Source organism: Coptis chinensis, chromosome 2 (genome assembly GCF_015680905.1).
Source record: "Coptis chinensis isolate HL-2020 chromosome 2, ASM1568090v1, whole genome shotgun sequence".
Lineage (NCBI taxonomy): Eukaryota > Viridiplantae > Streptophyta > Magnoliopsida > Ranunculales > Ranunculaceae > Coptis > Coptis chinensis.
Genome location: NC_141457.1, coordinates 26,024,227 through 26,039,640, shown reverse-complemented (window position 1 = coordinate 26,039,640; position 15,414 = coordinate 26,024,227). Strand labels below are relative to the sequence as shown.

At 41.8% G+C, this 15,414-nt stretch overlaps 1 long non-coding RNA gene across 1 annotated transcript; it reads left to right on the top strand.

The window, feature by feature from the left end:
• Window positions 1-13,925: 13,925 nt before the first annotated feature.
• On the top strand, window positions 13,926-14,300 carry LOC147515544 (uncharacterized). The gene is made up of 3 exons (XR_015213453.1): window positions 13,926-14,012; window positions 14,100-14,174; window positions 14,242-14,300. It is a non-coding gene; the product is annotated as an uncharacterized LOC147515544 (long non-coding RNA).
• The last annotated feature ends 1,114 nt before the right edge of the window (window positions 14,301-15,414 follow it).

Here is a 15,414-nt window from a genome sequence, read left to right as displayed (position 1 = left end):
GTTTTTATATAAAGTCGATATTCTTCAACTATTACTCATTTTTGTAATAAGTATCTTTGTTTGTATTTATTTTTTGAATTATGGTAAATGATTTTCTTCATTTCTTATAGTATATGTGTGTATTACTATATATATTAGGGAAACAAAACCGCCTAGCGCCTAGCCCGTCTAGGTACTGCCTAGAAGGCGCTAGGCGCTCTCCCACCGCCCGACTACCGCCTAGCGTTTTTTAAAACAATGGGTCTTATTATTTCTAGACCCCAGCCCAAAATGGGGTCTGACAATTTTGTTGAGCCCAAAATCCCATTTATTCACAATACTTGAAAAATTGGAAAAAATTAAACGACAAAAGTGCGCCAAATTACAACTATAAAAACGTTTTTTAAGGATTGTCTTCTTTTCTCGTTTGGAGACATAACGGAAACAATAAAGACTTAAAAATTGAAATAACTAACTGCTCATTATGAGGAGACATAACTATCTCCTCATATCTTTGCAATATATTTATCTCTCTAGTCTAGTTTGTCAAATGACTTTTTTCTATTCTTTTCAAATTTTGCAAAAAGGTTGTTTTATTGGGAGATCATTTGTAATTTCGGTTAATGTAATAGGCAATCTAATCTTGTTCAAGTTTCGGGCAAATTGACTCTCATGAAATCCAGTATGCCACTCAAGATGCTTATTACTAATACAAAAGTTGGGAGAAACACAAAAGCATTGGTGGCCGGTGTACGTACGTTTCAGAAAGCATCTTAAGGCACCCAGCTATGGCTCATGTTTTTACTGCAGTTGATTCTATCAGCAAAGAGTTATCTTCACCCATTATAGATGTTAGTTAATTTGGGTATACGACCTGATGATGTGTTGGATTGGCCGTCTCCGGTTCGTTCTCTTGAGAAAATACACATACCATTTTCTCAAGCGCACGAAGCTGGTCACAAACAAGCCACCATGGAAGCACAATCACAAGCATTAGCAGGTCAGATGAAGACGTTACAGGAGTCGTTCGTAGTACTTCAATAAGAGGACCAGACAGTGCGTGAGCACACCACCTCCAACAACAACAACGGCACTCCAAACGCAGTAGAGAACAACGCCATCACAACCCTCACCACAACCACAAACAAAAGGTTAGAAGACTTCGAATAAAGATTGGAGAAGTCGAATGACAAGGCCAGCGCGCTCCAAATCGCTCAGAAGATCCTCCAGACGTACAAGGCTTCACCATTCACAGCTGAAATCAGAGACAAGCACCCTCCATCATAGTTCATCCAGCCAAAGTTCTCGTTGTACGACGGCAGCTCGTGTCCAGGCTAGCACGTAGCTTGTTTCACCCAGATCCTCACCCTATACAGTGTTATAGAGTACGACTACTTGAAGTGCAAACTCTTTTTAACTAGCCTGAAAGACGGAGCTTTGGAATGGTTTTACATGCTCACTCCTGATTCAATCAGCAACTTCGACAAGCTAGCTGAGTCATTCGCATCAGAGTTCGTCCACAACAGGAAGAAGCAAGCCGACCTGGACTCCCTGTTTTAGCTCAAGCAAGAACATGGCGAGACGATCCGCGCCTTCCTAGGACGTTTCAAAAAGAAGCTCCTCTCAATGGAGCCAGGCTTAAAAGACAGCTTTGCAACTTCTGCATTCACCAACGCTCTCCTGGATGACTCCGACCTAGCAGGGTCCCTAATGCGAAACAAACCAGAACGCTTAGGCGACCTATACCACAGAATATACAAATACATCAAGTATGAGGAACGGTTAGCCGAGCGTAAAGAAAAAGAAGTCATCGCAGTGAGCGACAAACAAAAGCCCAAACAAAGCATCCACTATTCTAGGAACCACAACAACAATAATAACAACAACAAGAGCTCCAGCTCCCACAAACTCTTACACAAAGAGGGAATTCTCCAACTTCTCCAGGATGCCAAGCCAGATCCTGAAGAAGATATATGCAACACCATACTTCAAGCCCAACATCAACAAGGTGATCACCATTCCAGAACGTCCCATACTGCCATTTCCACAAGCTCCACCACCATGACACCAATGATTGTTGGAGCCTCAAGCACTATCTCCAAGACTCAGTGGAGGAAGGCAAATTGAAAGAGTTCCTGCCAGAAAGCGACCTAAGGCATAAGTTGGATGCCAAACGGCACAGAAGCAAGAGCCGCAGCAACGAATGACCTGCCAACAACAGAAGCAGGAGCAGAGCAGCCCGATGATCTCTAGGTCGGTTGAGGCACAACAGGAGACAACACTCCTCCGACCACGATGAGGAGAAAGTAATCAATATGATTACAGACACCTCAAATGACGAAACCTCAGGTCATGAAAAACGCCGATGAGTTGGAGCACTTCAATAAATCTATCACCTCTCCCACAAAGCTAAGGTGATCAATCCCAATAACCCTCAAACAACAACAACAATTTCATTCACTGAAGAGGATCTAGACAAGGTGTGCCTACCCCACAATGATGCCCTGGTATTGCACGTCAAAATCAACGGGTGGACAGTCAAAAGAGTCATCATCGATCCAGGCAGCTCGTGCGACATACTTTTCTATCAAACTTACAAGGACATGCACCTGCTAGACTCGGTGATGATAAAATCAAATGCACTGCTCTATGGGTTCAATAGAGATCGTACAGATGCCATTGGAGATGTCATCCTGCCAGTCTCCATTGGAGAAAATGAAGACATGGTCAAAACTTCAACACGCTTCAGTGTGATCGATGTCAAGTCGTCCTACACTGCCATTCTAGGACGCCGATGGATTCACAAGATCCAAGCAATTCCATCAACCCTACACCAGGTCCTGCAATTTCCCGGTCCCCGAGGCATCATGGAGCTCAGAAGCAACCAACTAGAAGCTCACCTGTGCAATCACATCAGCACAACGACCTCACCCAAGCCTCAGGTCGTAAAAAACAAAGACGTCCCAAAGAAGCAAGATCTTCAAACATCCAGCCCTCCAGCAACTGCAGCAGACAAGCTCAAAGGGAAACAAACTCAAATAGAACCAAGAGAAAAAATCAATCTGGGCACAGATGATGACCCAAAGTTTGTTTATGTAGGGGCTGATTTAGACCCCAAGCTCAAGAAGCAACTTGTCAAATTTCTATCTCTCAATAAAGATGTTTTTGCTTGGTCATATATCGATATGCCAGAAATCGATCCTTAGGTCGCTTGCCACAAGTTAAATGTAGATCCAACCGTCAAGCCCATCAAACAACGACCTAGGAAACTAGCACTCAAATTTCAGAAAGCCATCAATGAAAAGATAGAAAAACTCAAGAATGTTAGATTCATCAGAGAAGTCGAGTATCCGACCTGGCTAGCCAACATTGTAGCCGTTCCAAAGAAGAACGGTCAGGTACGACTTTGCATAGACTTCACTAACATCAACAAGCACTGCCCAAAGGACAACTTCCCCCTACCAAGGATCGACATACTGGTAAATCAAACGTGCGGCCACAAGCTTTTATCATTTATGGACGCATATAGTGGATACAACCAAATACCACTTGCAAAAGAAGACTAGGAAAAGACATCCTTTATAACCGAGCAAGGAACGTTATGTTACAACGTCCTACCATTCGGCTTGAAGAACACCGGTGCGACCTACCAAAGACTGGTCACCAAAATGTTCAAAGACTTGATAGGAGACACTATGGAGGTCTACATAGACAACATGGTGGTCAACAGTGAAAAGGCGGGCGATCACATCTCCCACCTACAAGAAGCCTTTGAATGACTTCGCCAAAACAAGATGAAGCTCAACCCAGCAAAATGCGTATTCGGAGTAGTCTCGGGAAAATTTTTAGGTTACCTCGTTTCACAAAGGCGCATTGAAGCAAATCCAGAACAAATACGAGCTCTCCCTGAAACGCCAGCACCAACTACAAAGTAGCAAATTCATAAGTTATCAGGAATAGTTTCAGCACTCAACAGATTCATTTCACGAGTATTTGACAAATACAGACCATTCCTGCAAATACTCAAAAAAGGCGCAACATTCACATGGACAGACGAATGCCACAAAGCCTTCACCGACCTGAAAGCTTACTTATCAACGCCGCCCGTCCTGTCCAAGCTAGAGGAAGGAGAAACATTGGGGCTTTACCTTGCAACAACCGACTTTGCAATCAGCTCAGTTCTTTTTTGCGAATACGAAAGAGTCGAAAAGCCAGTCTACTTCACCAGCAAGACATTGGCAGATTTAGAAAAGCACTATTCTCCAATGGAGAAAACGATGCTTTCTTTACTCTACTCAGCTCAGAAGTTTCGACCTTACTTCCAATCTAACAGCATCAAGGTCATCACCAATGTACCCATCAAGCAAGTATTGAGTTCCAACAACAAAACCGCTCGTATGGCCAAGTGGGCTGAAGAGCTCGGAGAGCACCACATAAAGTTCGTTCCCAGAACGTCTCACAAAGGACAGGTCATTGATGATTTCCTTGCGGACTTCCCTGTCGAAGACATCAACTGGGAACCTGAGCCCATCACTTCACTCCATCAACCTGCCACCCCAGACACATGGCACCTCTGCGTAGATGGGGCGTGCAACAATAATAGAAGTGGACTGGGGGCTGTGTTAACATCACCAGATGGCACCCAGCTACAAAAATCAATCAAGATTGGTTTCACAACGTCCAACAATGAAGCGGAGTATGAAGCATTGATCACAGGCCTCCGCATGGCACATCAGCTACAAGTCCCAAAGCTTAAAGCTTAAAGCTTACAGCGACTCGTAGCTAATCGTCAAGCAGATCACCAAAGAATATGTCACGAATAGAGTAAACCTGGCAAAGTACGCTCAGGTCGTCAATGACCTCATAAGATCTTTCAAAACGTTCTCATTGGAGCACATTCCCAGGGAAGATAACAGACATGCAGACAGTCTAGCTTTCTTAGCCTCAAAGACACAAGAGGTTTGCCCTAGCACAATCTACATTGACATCCTGGAAAGACCAGCATACCAGAAAGAAAGTGTCAACAGCCTCATCGACTTTCAGCCCTCATCCGAAGAAGAAATCACTCAATCTTGGATAGGCCCATTCCTGAAGTACATTTTACAGGGTGAGCTCCCGGCAGAAGCAAAAAATGCTCGTGTAATACAATTTCGAGCCCCAAAATACACAGTAATTAACGGACGATTGTTCCGCAAATCCGCAGGAGAACCCCACCTAAGGTGCATAACTCCGCGCGAAAGCCAACTCATTTTCGATGAAATCCACAAAGGTGAATGCGGCAACCATACAGGAGCAAGATCTCTGGCACATAAAACAATAGCCCAAGGGTATTATTGGTCAAGCATGCATATCGAGGCAAAAAGGTACGTTCTTAAATGCCACCAATGTCAAACATTTGGCCACAACCACCTAAGTCCAGCAAGGGAATTAATCAATATTGCCAGCCCATGACCTTTTCACATGTGGGGGCTAGACATCATGGGACCATTCATCCCACAAAAGAAAACAGGGCACAAATACGTCCTAGCAGCCACAGATTACTTCACCAAGTGGGTTGAAGCAATCCCACTAGTCCAAGTCAAGGAAGTTAACGTCATCAACTTCATATGGACCAATATCATCACAAGATTTGGTCTACCCAACACCTTTATCATAGAAAATGGAACCCAATTTGCTGGCACACAAGTCAAGACTTTTCTACAAAAATGGCGCATCACTCAAGCATTTTCTACACCTAGATATGCACAAAGCAATGGCCAAGCAGAGGCCACAAACAAAGTCATCAAAGAAAATCTCTAAAAAAAATTGGAGAGCAAGAAAAGCCAATGGCCAGAGCAGCTCGAGAACATTTTATGGGCATACAGAACAACAGCCAGAGCTAGTACCAACGAGTCTCCTTTCACACTTTGCTTCGGAACAGAAGCAGTAATACCATTAGAGCTCACAATCACAACCACACGCTTAGACATCGTCGAATCGGGAGACAATGACAACATCTTAGCCAAAGAAGTCGATCTCCTAGAAGAGCTAAGAGAAACAGCTGTTATATCCCTAGCTCAGTACCACCAGACAATCCAACGATCATACAACAAGAAGGTCGTCCCAAGATCTTTCTAAGCTGGCGACCTAGTCCTCAAAAAGACTTTAGCACCAGCCAAACTCTATCCAACTTGGGAGAGACCATACATAGTTGACAGAGCTGTTGGAAACGGAGCGTACTGGATTAAAACTCAGCTCGGTGACATGCTTCTCCGACCTTGGAATACATCTTTCCTAAAGCAATTTTATCAATAAGTTTTTCTCCAGATATATAGGTCGATATGAATAAAATTCCATCAACATTTCGAGTACAGATGTCATTTTTGCATTACATGAATACCATGCACCTTGCGCTACGTAACCCGACCTAGGACATCACAATGTCAGGTCGTACATCAAAAAAGGAGTCAAGAACAACTCAAATACAACAACCACGCAGTGGTTAATTATCAATCAATTCAAACCAAGGTCCCCCCAAAAGGACCCTAAATCAACTTAACATCAACGTCAGGGTTAAGTATGATTCAACTGTAATTGCCACTCAAAAGCCAATTATCAGCCAAATGCAATCCAGGGGACCCCCAAAAGGACCCCAAGTCAACTTACAATCTCGAAATGGTTTAAGTTAGACTCAACTATAATGGTCATTCAAAGGCTAACTATAAGAGGTTCTCCTAAAAGGAACGACTTACACACACCTAAACATGGCAAAGCCTAGGTGTCAACTATGCAAATCTACCAGGTCATATACAAATGCTCTACAACCTGTTATAATCAGACGACCTACCCAAGTTCAGCAGTTCATCAATGCTACCGCTATATAACACAGGTCGTCAAACAACACGCAAAGACAACAAAAGCAATCACATGCATGCAAACCTCAAGCACAATCTCAACAAGTAAGTAATTTAAATATTTCTACTTAAATAACAAATTCGGTTAAATACTGGAAGCCCCCACGTCATCCCAGGAAAACGACCATAGTATCCCCATTATCAAAAATTTTGTTTATCAGTAGCAAGAGCACAAGTGTACGTTTCAAAATTGTTCAAAGAAACAGCCAACCAAAATTAAACTAGAGAAGCTTAAGACAAAACAACAGGAGAAACTTGATTAACATTCAAAGGATCCAGCTCGCTGCCCTGTACAACATCAGAACTGCTATCCGAATCACCACCAACAGTCAACAAATCTTCGACAACATCACCAGGAGAGGCAGTTGGAGCAGCACCTAGATCGGATGGCAGAATAGATCGTCTACTAGCATCTGCACCAGTATCTTCCGCAGACACTGTTGCAGCCCCACATTCAACTGACATTTTAAGGATCTAATACTTACGATCTAGCTCCAAAAAATCATCCACCAGAACGTAAGTATCACCCCCTTCACCAAATCCACTAGGTTGTTATATTCAGACTCAGCTCGTTTAGTAACGGCCCACACTTTCTTGCACTCAACAATCCACTGCTGAACCTCCAGCCTCAAAGAGTCAAGAGAAGGTTGCAACAGAGCCACTTTCCCACCAAGCTCTTGCACCTGAGTCCTCAACCCTACGAACTCAGCCCTCTCCACTTGTTGCTTGGCCACCAGCTTGCCATAGGCCTCCTTAGTGGCATCCAACTCCTTCTTGTACAGATCGGAGATACATGCCATCTCCCTCAACTTCCTATACATGGCCAGAACCTGACAAATAACAAATTAAGATTAGATCGGACCAATATTGACAAAGCCCAAAGAGAACAAACTCATAACAGAAGAACACTCACAAAGCACAGCGACCGATCCATCTCCTTCAAGTTCACCTCCAGACTCTTACCATCCAGCTTACGCCTATCTCCATCAAGAATAATGCTCTCCAATAACCCTCCAGCAACGAATGTGGACTTGAAACTGCAGTCCCCATTCTTCACAAACTTCCTCAACCCACTAGCAGGGTCCTCATACATGACAAGCCTGCTCAGAACGTCATCTCCACTCTTGTCACTTAGGGCCACACTCCCTGACCACTTGCACTGCTGAGCAGCAGGCTCACCATCAACAACCTTCTTCTTACCATGGGCCTCAGCTACCCCAGCGTCAACAGCCAAATCACTCAAGTTCATCTTCTTCAAAGGTACCCGACCTGAAGAAGTACGACCTTCTACAGTATTAGGTCATTCCTCAGACTCAGTTCAGGACCTCTTAGCCCCCTCCGTCTCAACCACTTCAGAGCGCCTCTTCAAATTAGGCCTCCGGAATGAAGTAGGAGCATCACCATCTCCACCAGCACTTCCACCAGCATTATCAATAGCGAAACCACCAGCACTTCTAGCAACCGATTCAGAACAGGTTGATGTAGAACGATCCACATCACCAGAGGAGAAGCGGTTGGATGCAGAACGATCCGCATCACCAGCAGAAAAGCAGTTAGATGCAGAGCGTCCTCCATCCCCTAGCTCAGAACGTTGGGATGCCAAACGATCCACATCACCCACCTCAGAGTGTCTAGGTGTAGAACGGCTTTCAGCAGCCACACCAGCCGTCTTACCTGCCCCAGAACGGCTATCACCAGCCCCTCCAGCCTTTCTCACTCCAGAAATAGGTGCCTTCTTTTAGCTCTCACTCTCTATGGCAGAATCTGAGCTAGAATTAGAGAGAACAACGACAGCCTTGTGAGCCCTCTTCTTTTGCTCCAACTTCTTACGGTTAATTTTCTCTCCTCCACGCCTCTTAAAATAATGAGCAACCTCCCCCTAACAAAGCTCGTTTCTTCTCCCAACTCAAACAAGCAAACCTTTATATAGCACCGGTCTTGGTACAACCACGAATAGAAACTTCTGCAAAAACAAAACAAATAAGTCAAAACGTCCAAATCATAGTATACCATACACACATTATGACCTAAAACCAATGACCTGCCAGCAAACTGTACAACACGATTTGCCAACTCCCAATGAGGAGGACAATATCTACCCACAACCAACAACGACCTACGACTCCATTCCTCCTTGCTTACCCCCATAATAACAGGAGATTTCCCCTTACCGACCTGAAAACTGAAGTTTAGAGCACCCGACCTCCTCACAACAAAATGCTCCAACACATCTGATAAGCATATGTTATAGCCCCTGTCATTCAACAAATCCAACACATGAAAAATCCTCCAATTGTTCCCTACAAAATGACAAGCGGCTTTTCCCAAATAATTCAGCACCTGCACAGTAAGACGGGGAAAAAGGCAACCTCATCCCAGCCTTAAACTGTCTATAACAAACAACTACTCCTCCACCCCAAGGAACGTAGTCACTATTAAACAAATTCCTCTCCCCCCTCAGGTCGTACATGGCCAGGTCGGCCTTCACCTAACCAAACTCCTCCCTCAGAGAAGCATAACAATCTTTCGACCTAGGCCTCCTCGCATCCTCAGCCCTCATCTCCAATAGTGGAGACGACGAAGCCTCATCACCACTACGAGACCTAACTTCAACATATTCCTCTTTAACACTTACTGTTCTCTCTCTCCATTTTACTGTTCTCTCTCTCCATTCATCCATTTCAACTTCACCACTCAAACTATCACTAGTCATAGACATTGCAAAATCAAAAGAAGAAGAAAAGATCAAATTTTTAAAGTTGAAAAGCACGAACCTGATAGCAAAGGAAGAGAAAGTTTTTTTTTTCTTTCTTTCTTTTGCTCTGTGTTTTTTCCTTTGGCTTGAAGAATGAATAGACGAAAACCTTTCACAAAACCAAAACCCTTATCTGCCCAAAACCTCAAGAAAATACAAATCGTTTCTGTTTCCCACGCAAGCACAATCATGACTAGCCCACAAAATCGTCGTGATTTGGGCCCACGTTTCAAAACCCAACTATTCCCACACATTTTCCGAAACCTAAATTCAAAACAAACAGCTGTCAGACACGTGTTTTCAGACTTTATTTTTTAAATCGTCCTTTTTCCACCCACCAGTTGTCCAAAGAACGGATAAAAAAAATAAAGGGGGCTGTGTAAGTACCCTCTGTTCCACACTACAGTACACGTGTCCACATACTAGGTCATCCTCCTTCAACTCGTCCCACACCATCAGATCGTACCCACGACCTAACACCCAGGTCGTCCACAACATCAGTTACAACCATTTATGGAAGCAAATCAACTAGCGCAATCTTGGAGCTTAATCAACGCCACAATTAAGGAGACATTAACTTTGTAATAGTAGAATAATAGCGAATCATCAAGATAACACACAAGGTGGATCTACACTTTATAACGGTCTAGAGCAAATATGAAAAGTCATCTCAAACATCTATAAATAGAGAGAGATGAACTACATAAGACTTGATTCAAGTTTTACCCCAAGAAACTTGATACGTGGGCAACTCTTATCCTAAAAAGAGTGCAGTCATTCCCAATCCAACACATCATCAGGTTGTAGACCCAAATTAACTAACATATATTCAATTTGCCTTTCTCTACTAAGTCTTGGAGGTAGTGCTTGAGGCTCCAACAATCATTGGTGTCATGGTGGTGGAGCTTGTGGAAATGGCAGTATGGACGTTCTAGAATGGCGATCACCTTGTGGATGTTGGGCTTGAAGTATGGTGCTGCATATATCTTCTTCAGGATCTGGCTTGGCATCCTGGAAAAGTTGGAGAATTCCCTCTTTGTGTAAGAGGGTTTGTCGGGGCTGGAGCTCTTGTTATTGTTGTTGTTGTTGTTGTTGTTCCCAGAATAGTGGATGCTTTGTTAGGGCTCTTGTTTGTCGCTCCCTGTAAGGACTTCTTTGCCCTTGCGCTGGGCCAACCATTGCGAGTACTTGATGTACTTGTCTATTATGTGGTATAGGTCATCTAAGCATTCCGGTTTGTTTCACATTAGGGACCCTGCTAGGTCGGAGTCATCCAGGAGAGCATGATGAATGCAGAAGTTGCAAAGCTGTCTTTTAAGCCTGGCTCCATTGAAAGGAGTTCCTTTTTGAAACGTCCTAGGAAAGCGCAAATCGTCTCGCCATGTGCTTTCTTGAGCTGAAATAGGGAGTCTAGGTCGGCTTGCTTCTTCCTATTGTGGACGAACTCTGATGCGAACGACTCAGCTAGCTTGTCAAAGTTGCTGATTGAATCAGGAGTGAGTGTGTAAAACCATTCCAAAGTTCCGTCTTTTAGGTTAGTTGCAAAGAGTTTGCACTTTAAGTAGTCGTACTCTGTAGCACTATATAGGGTGAGGATCTGGGTGAAACGAGCTACGTGCTGACCTGGACACGAGCTGTCATCGTACAGCGGGAACTTTGGCTGGATGAACTTTAATAGAAGGTGTTTGTCTCTGATTTCAGCTGTGAATGGTGACGCCTTGTACGTCTGGAGGATCTTTTGGGCGATCTGGAGCGTGCTAGCCTTGTCGTTCGACTTCTCCAATCTTTGTTCAAAGTCTTCTAACCTTTTGTTTGTGGTTGTGGTGAGGGCTGTGACGGCATTGTTCTCTACTGCGTCTGGAGTGCCGTTGTTGTTGTTAGAGGTGATGTGCTCGCTCATTGTCTGGTTCTCTTGTTAAAGTACTACAAATGACTCCTGTAGCGTCTTCATCTGATATGCTAATGCTTGTAATTGTGCTTCCATGGTGGCTTGTTTGTGACCAGCTTCGTGGGCATGAGAAAATGGTATGTGTAGTTTCTCAAGAGAACAAACCGGCAGACGGCGCCAATGTAGATGTTACTTAATTTGGGTTTATGACCTGATGATGTGTTGGTTTAGGAATGGCTGCACTCTTCTTGGGATAAGAGTTGCCTACGTATCAAGTTTCTTGGGGAAAAACTTGAATCAAGCCTTACGTAGTTCATTTCTCTCTATTTATAGATGTTTGAGCTGACTTTCCATATTTGCTCTGGACCGTTATAAATTATAGATCCACCTTGTGTGCTATCTTGATGATTCGCCATTATTCTGCTGTTACAAAGTTAATGTCTCCTTGATTGTGGCGTTGATTGATCTCCGAGATTGCGCTAGTTGATTTGCTTCCATAAATAGATGTAACTAATGTTGTGGATGACCTGGGTGTTGGGTCGTGGGTACGATCTGATGGTGTGGGATGAGTTGAAGGAGGACGATCTGGTATGTGGACACGTGTACTGTAGTGTGGAACGGAGGGTACTTACACCCATTATCCAGTCACCTACATCAGACGACCTCTCCTTAATTTGTTGAGAAGGAAGGGAAGCTTGAAGAGTTAATCGAGATGAATCAAGGTCTTCTCCAATGCATGGGTGTGAGTCTGTGTAACTTTGAAAGATATAAGTTAGCTTCCAAGCTAACGGGAGCAGGCGGCGGAGGGTGTGTATTGACTTTGTTACCAACATGTATCTAACTTTTATACTATCTTCTGATTTACTTTAAAAGTAATTTTTCCCATCTTTGCTAGTAGTAAGTAATATTGATTATTTGTATGCTTGTTCTGCCATATTTAATGTGCTATGAACTGGATATAACATGTTTAATTTTTCCATTCCATGTTTGCATTCAATCACAATGCTCTGATATGTTTACTTTACAAAATGGTTCTAAGTGATGAAACACCTGATATGGTGTTTCTGATCAAACATTTTTTGTTATATGCGCCTTCCTATCATACATTTTTTTCTTTATCCAGAAAATGTGGTGGAGAACATTTCCTTTTTTTAGAGGGGTCATGGGAGTTTTCTACTTTAATTAGATAAAAACGTACAAGTATAGTTTTTCTACAACTCTTGTATTTTATGAAAGAGCAATTGATAGAAGTCTACCATGCGCATGTTAAAGTAGTATACCTGCTTGCTGTTCTTTTTCTGTATTTCCTTATCGTCTTATTATTGATTTCTTGGCCATGCAACCCTTGACCACATGTATCAGTGCTACCTAAAACAGTTGTTGACAACTTGACAAGGTCATTGCTGAGCTTGAATCGAGCAGCTTCAAGTGCTTAATAGCAGAGATTGGCGGAAAGGGTGTCGAGATATGCTTTGATGGTTCTAGCTGACATTTCCACTGCATCATTAGATCAAAGTAAGCTAGATTCAATCCTGACAACCACTTTCTCAAATTTTTGTGGTAATTTTATGCTTTGACTTTCATTCATCGCATGTATATTCATTTCAATGTTGTATTGTCTTCAAGCTGAATGTATACTCAATGATTTGTTGCATGTATTGATCTTCAGATTTGGTTAGTGTTGATTTTTTAAATCAAAGGTCATAGTCATCTGGTGTTTGTACAAATCTTGATTAAGTTGCGTTGTTTGTTGCTTATTTTCTTATAGGTGTGTAGTGTTTATATATCTTATATATAATGGGAAAACTTGTCGCCGTTTATTAGTTCCCGTATTTTCGGTTTTAACCCAATCTTTTGGTCCAAAAGGGTACCCAAAAGTTTCACCCACGAAATTTTATACACTTCATGTTCGAAGGGTAAATTGGTAATTTAAAACATTCCCAAGACTATAAAACTCAAAGTCTTCAGAAAATAGAAAACAAGACACCGTTTCACGGTTTCACAATTAAAAAAAAAAAAAGAAAACCGCTGTCTTCTTCGTTCTTGACCAATACCCAAATTAACTTTAAAATCGATACTAAAAACAGACCACAGCGTTTCGCCCTACTTCTCCGAAATAAGACTTTCTATTCGTCTCTTTCAAACATACGATCATTGAACTTGCACCATCTCAGTATCAAATTTAGCAATAAGTTAAAAGGTTAGTATGTATTTTTCTAATTGTTTGTTTTTTCCCCTCTTAATTCTTCTTTTCCTTTCATAGTTAATTTCAGGAAAAATTGAACCCAATTCAATTTCTTAATTTATTTGGATTGCAAAACTGAATTTTCAAATGCAAAAAATTTAGCACTGTTTTTTTTCTACCACCAGTAGGAATGAACTTTATCTCAACTTGGAAATAAAATATGTTCCTGAAACTGTCTACCGAGTTCTTAAGCACTACTCGAACATGAATCAGAGGATGTCACTCCTCTATGTGAAACTCTATACATACCAAGTATGTAGTTCCCTTCTTTTTCATATATATATATTTTTTATCATAGTACTTTGATAGGACACTATGTAATTGATGATTTTTTTTCAGATCTTTAGAGGGCTAGCATATATTCACACTGTACCTGGAGTTTGCCATCGGGATGTGAAGCCACAAAATCTTATGGTAATTACTCTCTCAGTGTTTTATATTCAATTAAAGTGTTATGAGGTATCCTCTTCTTTTGGAGTAGGTTGATCCTCATACCCATGACGTAAAGCTTTGTGATTTTGGAAGCGCAAAAATTCTGGTATAGACTTCTTGCATTTTCTTACAGTTGTTCTCTTAATAATATTTTCATTGCAGAGCTCCATAAGTCAAAAATGATCTAAATATCTGTAGTGGAATATATATGTTTATATTATGGAGAATGGAGATAATTTTTGCTTACACTCTTACTTGGTAGTAGTGTATCACTGTATTGTTTCTCTTATAGTCATTTGTGGTCTTTTATGGCCTCATTTCATCCAGCATACTTTTATTTCTATCAAAATGTTTATTATGAGAGAAGGTTTAAAAATTTCTCGACTCTGGTATGTAAAGAAAGATCCCTCGGTGCTTTCTCTTGCTAGGTCAGCGCCTCACACCAGGAGCAAGCTACATGGTTATGGCTTGCACTTGATATATCTAATGTTTACCATTTAGCAACCCTCTGATATATATAAGTATCACTTCACCCCCTGGTGCGCATGTTTAGCCATCACCGTTTGATTACGTATATTTCATTTGGTTAGTGACTCGTACAGCTTAGTAAGCTTCTAGACTCTAAACTTATTAGTACTAGACCGGAAGTAAGATATGAGAAAGAAAGAGAAAAAAAGGATTGGCTGAAGAGGTTTGGAATTGTTTCGAGAAGAAAAGGAAAAGTTAGAAGATATTGTTTCGGAAGTTTGGAATTGGTTTGTAGAAGCACAATCTCTAATCGATCGGTGTATTATATCACGAAACGCAGTTTTACTCACATTGGTATGTTTTCTCCTCTATTTTTCTATTATGTGGGAAAACTCAATATCTATTCTTTTTTTTTTTACTGCCACTATTGTGATCAAACTTATTTGAATAATCCACATGCAACATTGCCTACTCAATCCTATATCATGCTAGACCAAATCATTAATAGAAAGTTTACATTTATTTTATTTCTTCTTCTGGATATATTTTACTTTTGTGAATTGAGAACTAATGAAAGTGATGCATCTTTTATCTATGTTTTACTAGGTTTAATCACTTTCATGTATCAAACAAGAAGAGCAGAACGTACCAACCACTCAAGGTATTCGTAGCCAATTTATGTAGTCGCTGATTAAACTACCATGCGTCTTTTTAGTTACGTGTATTCATTTTGAAGGAAGGTACATACTGTGCT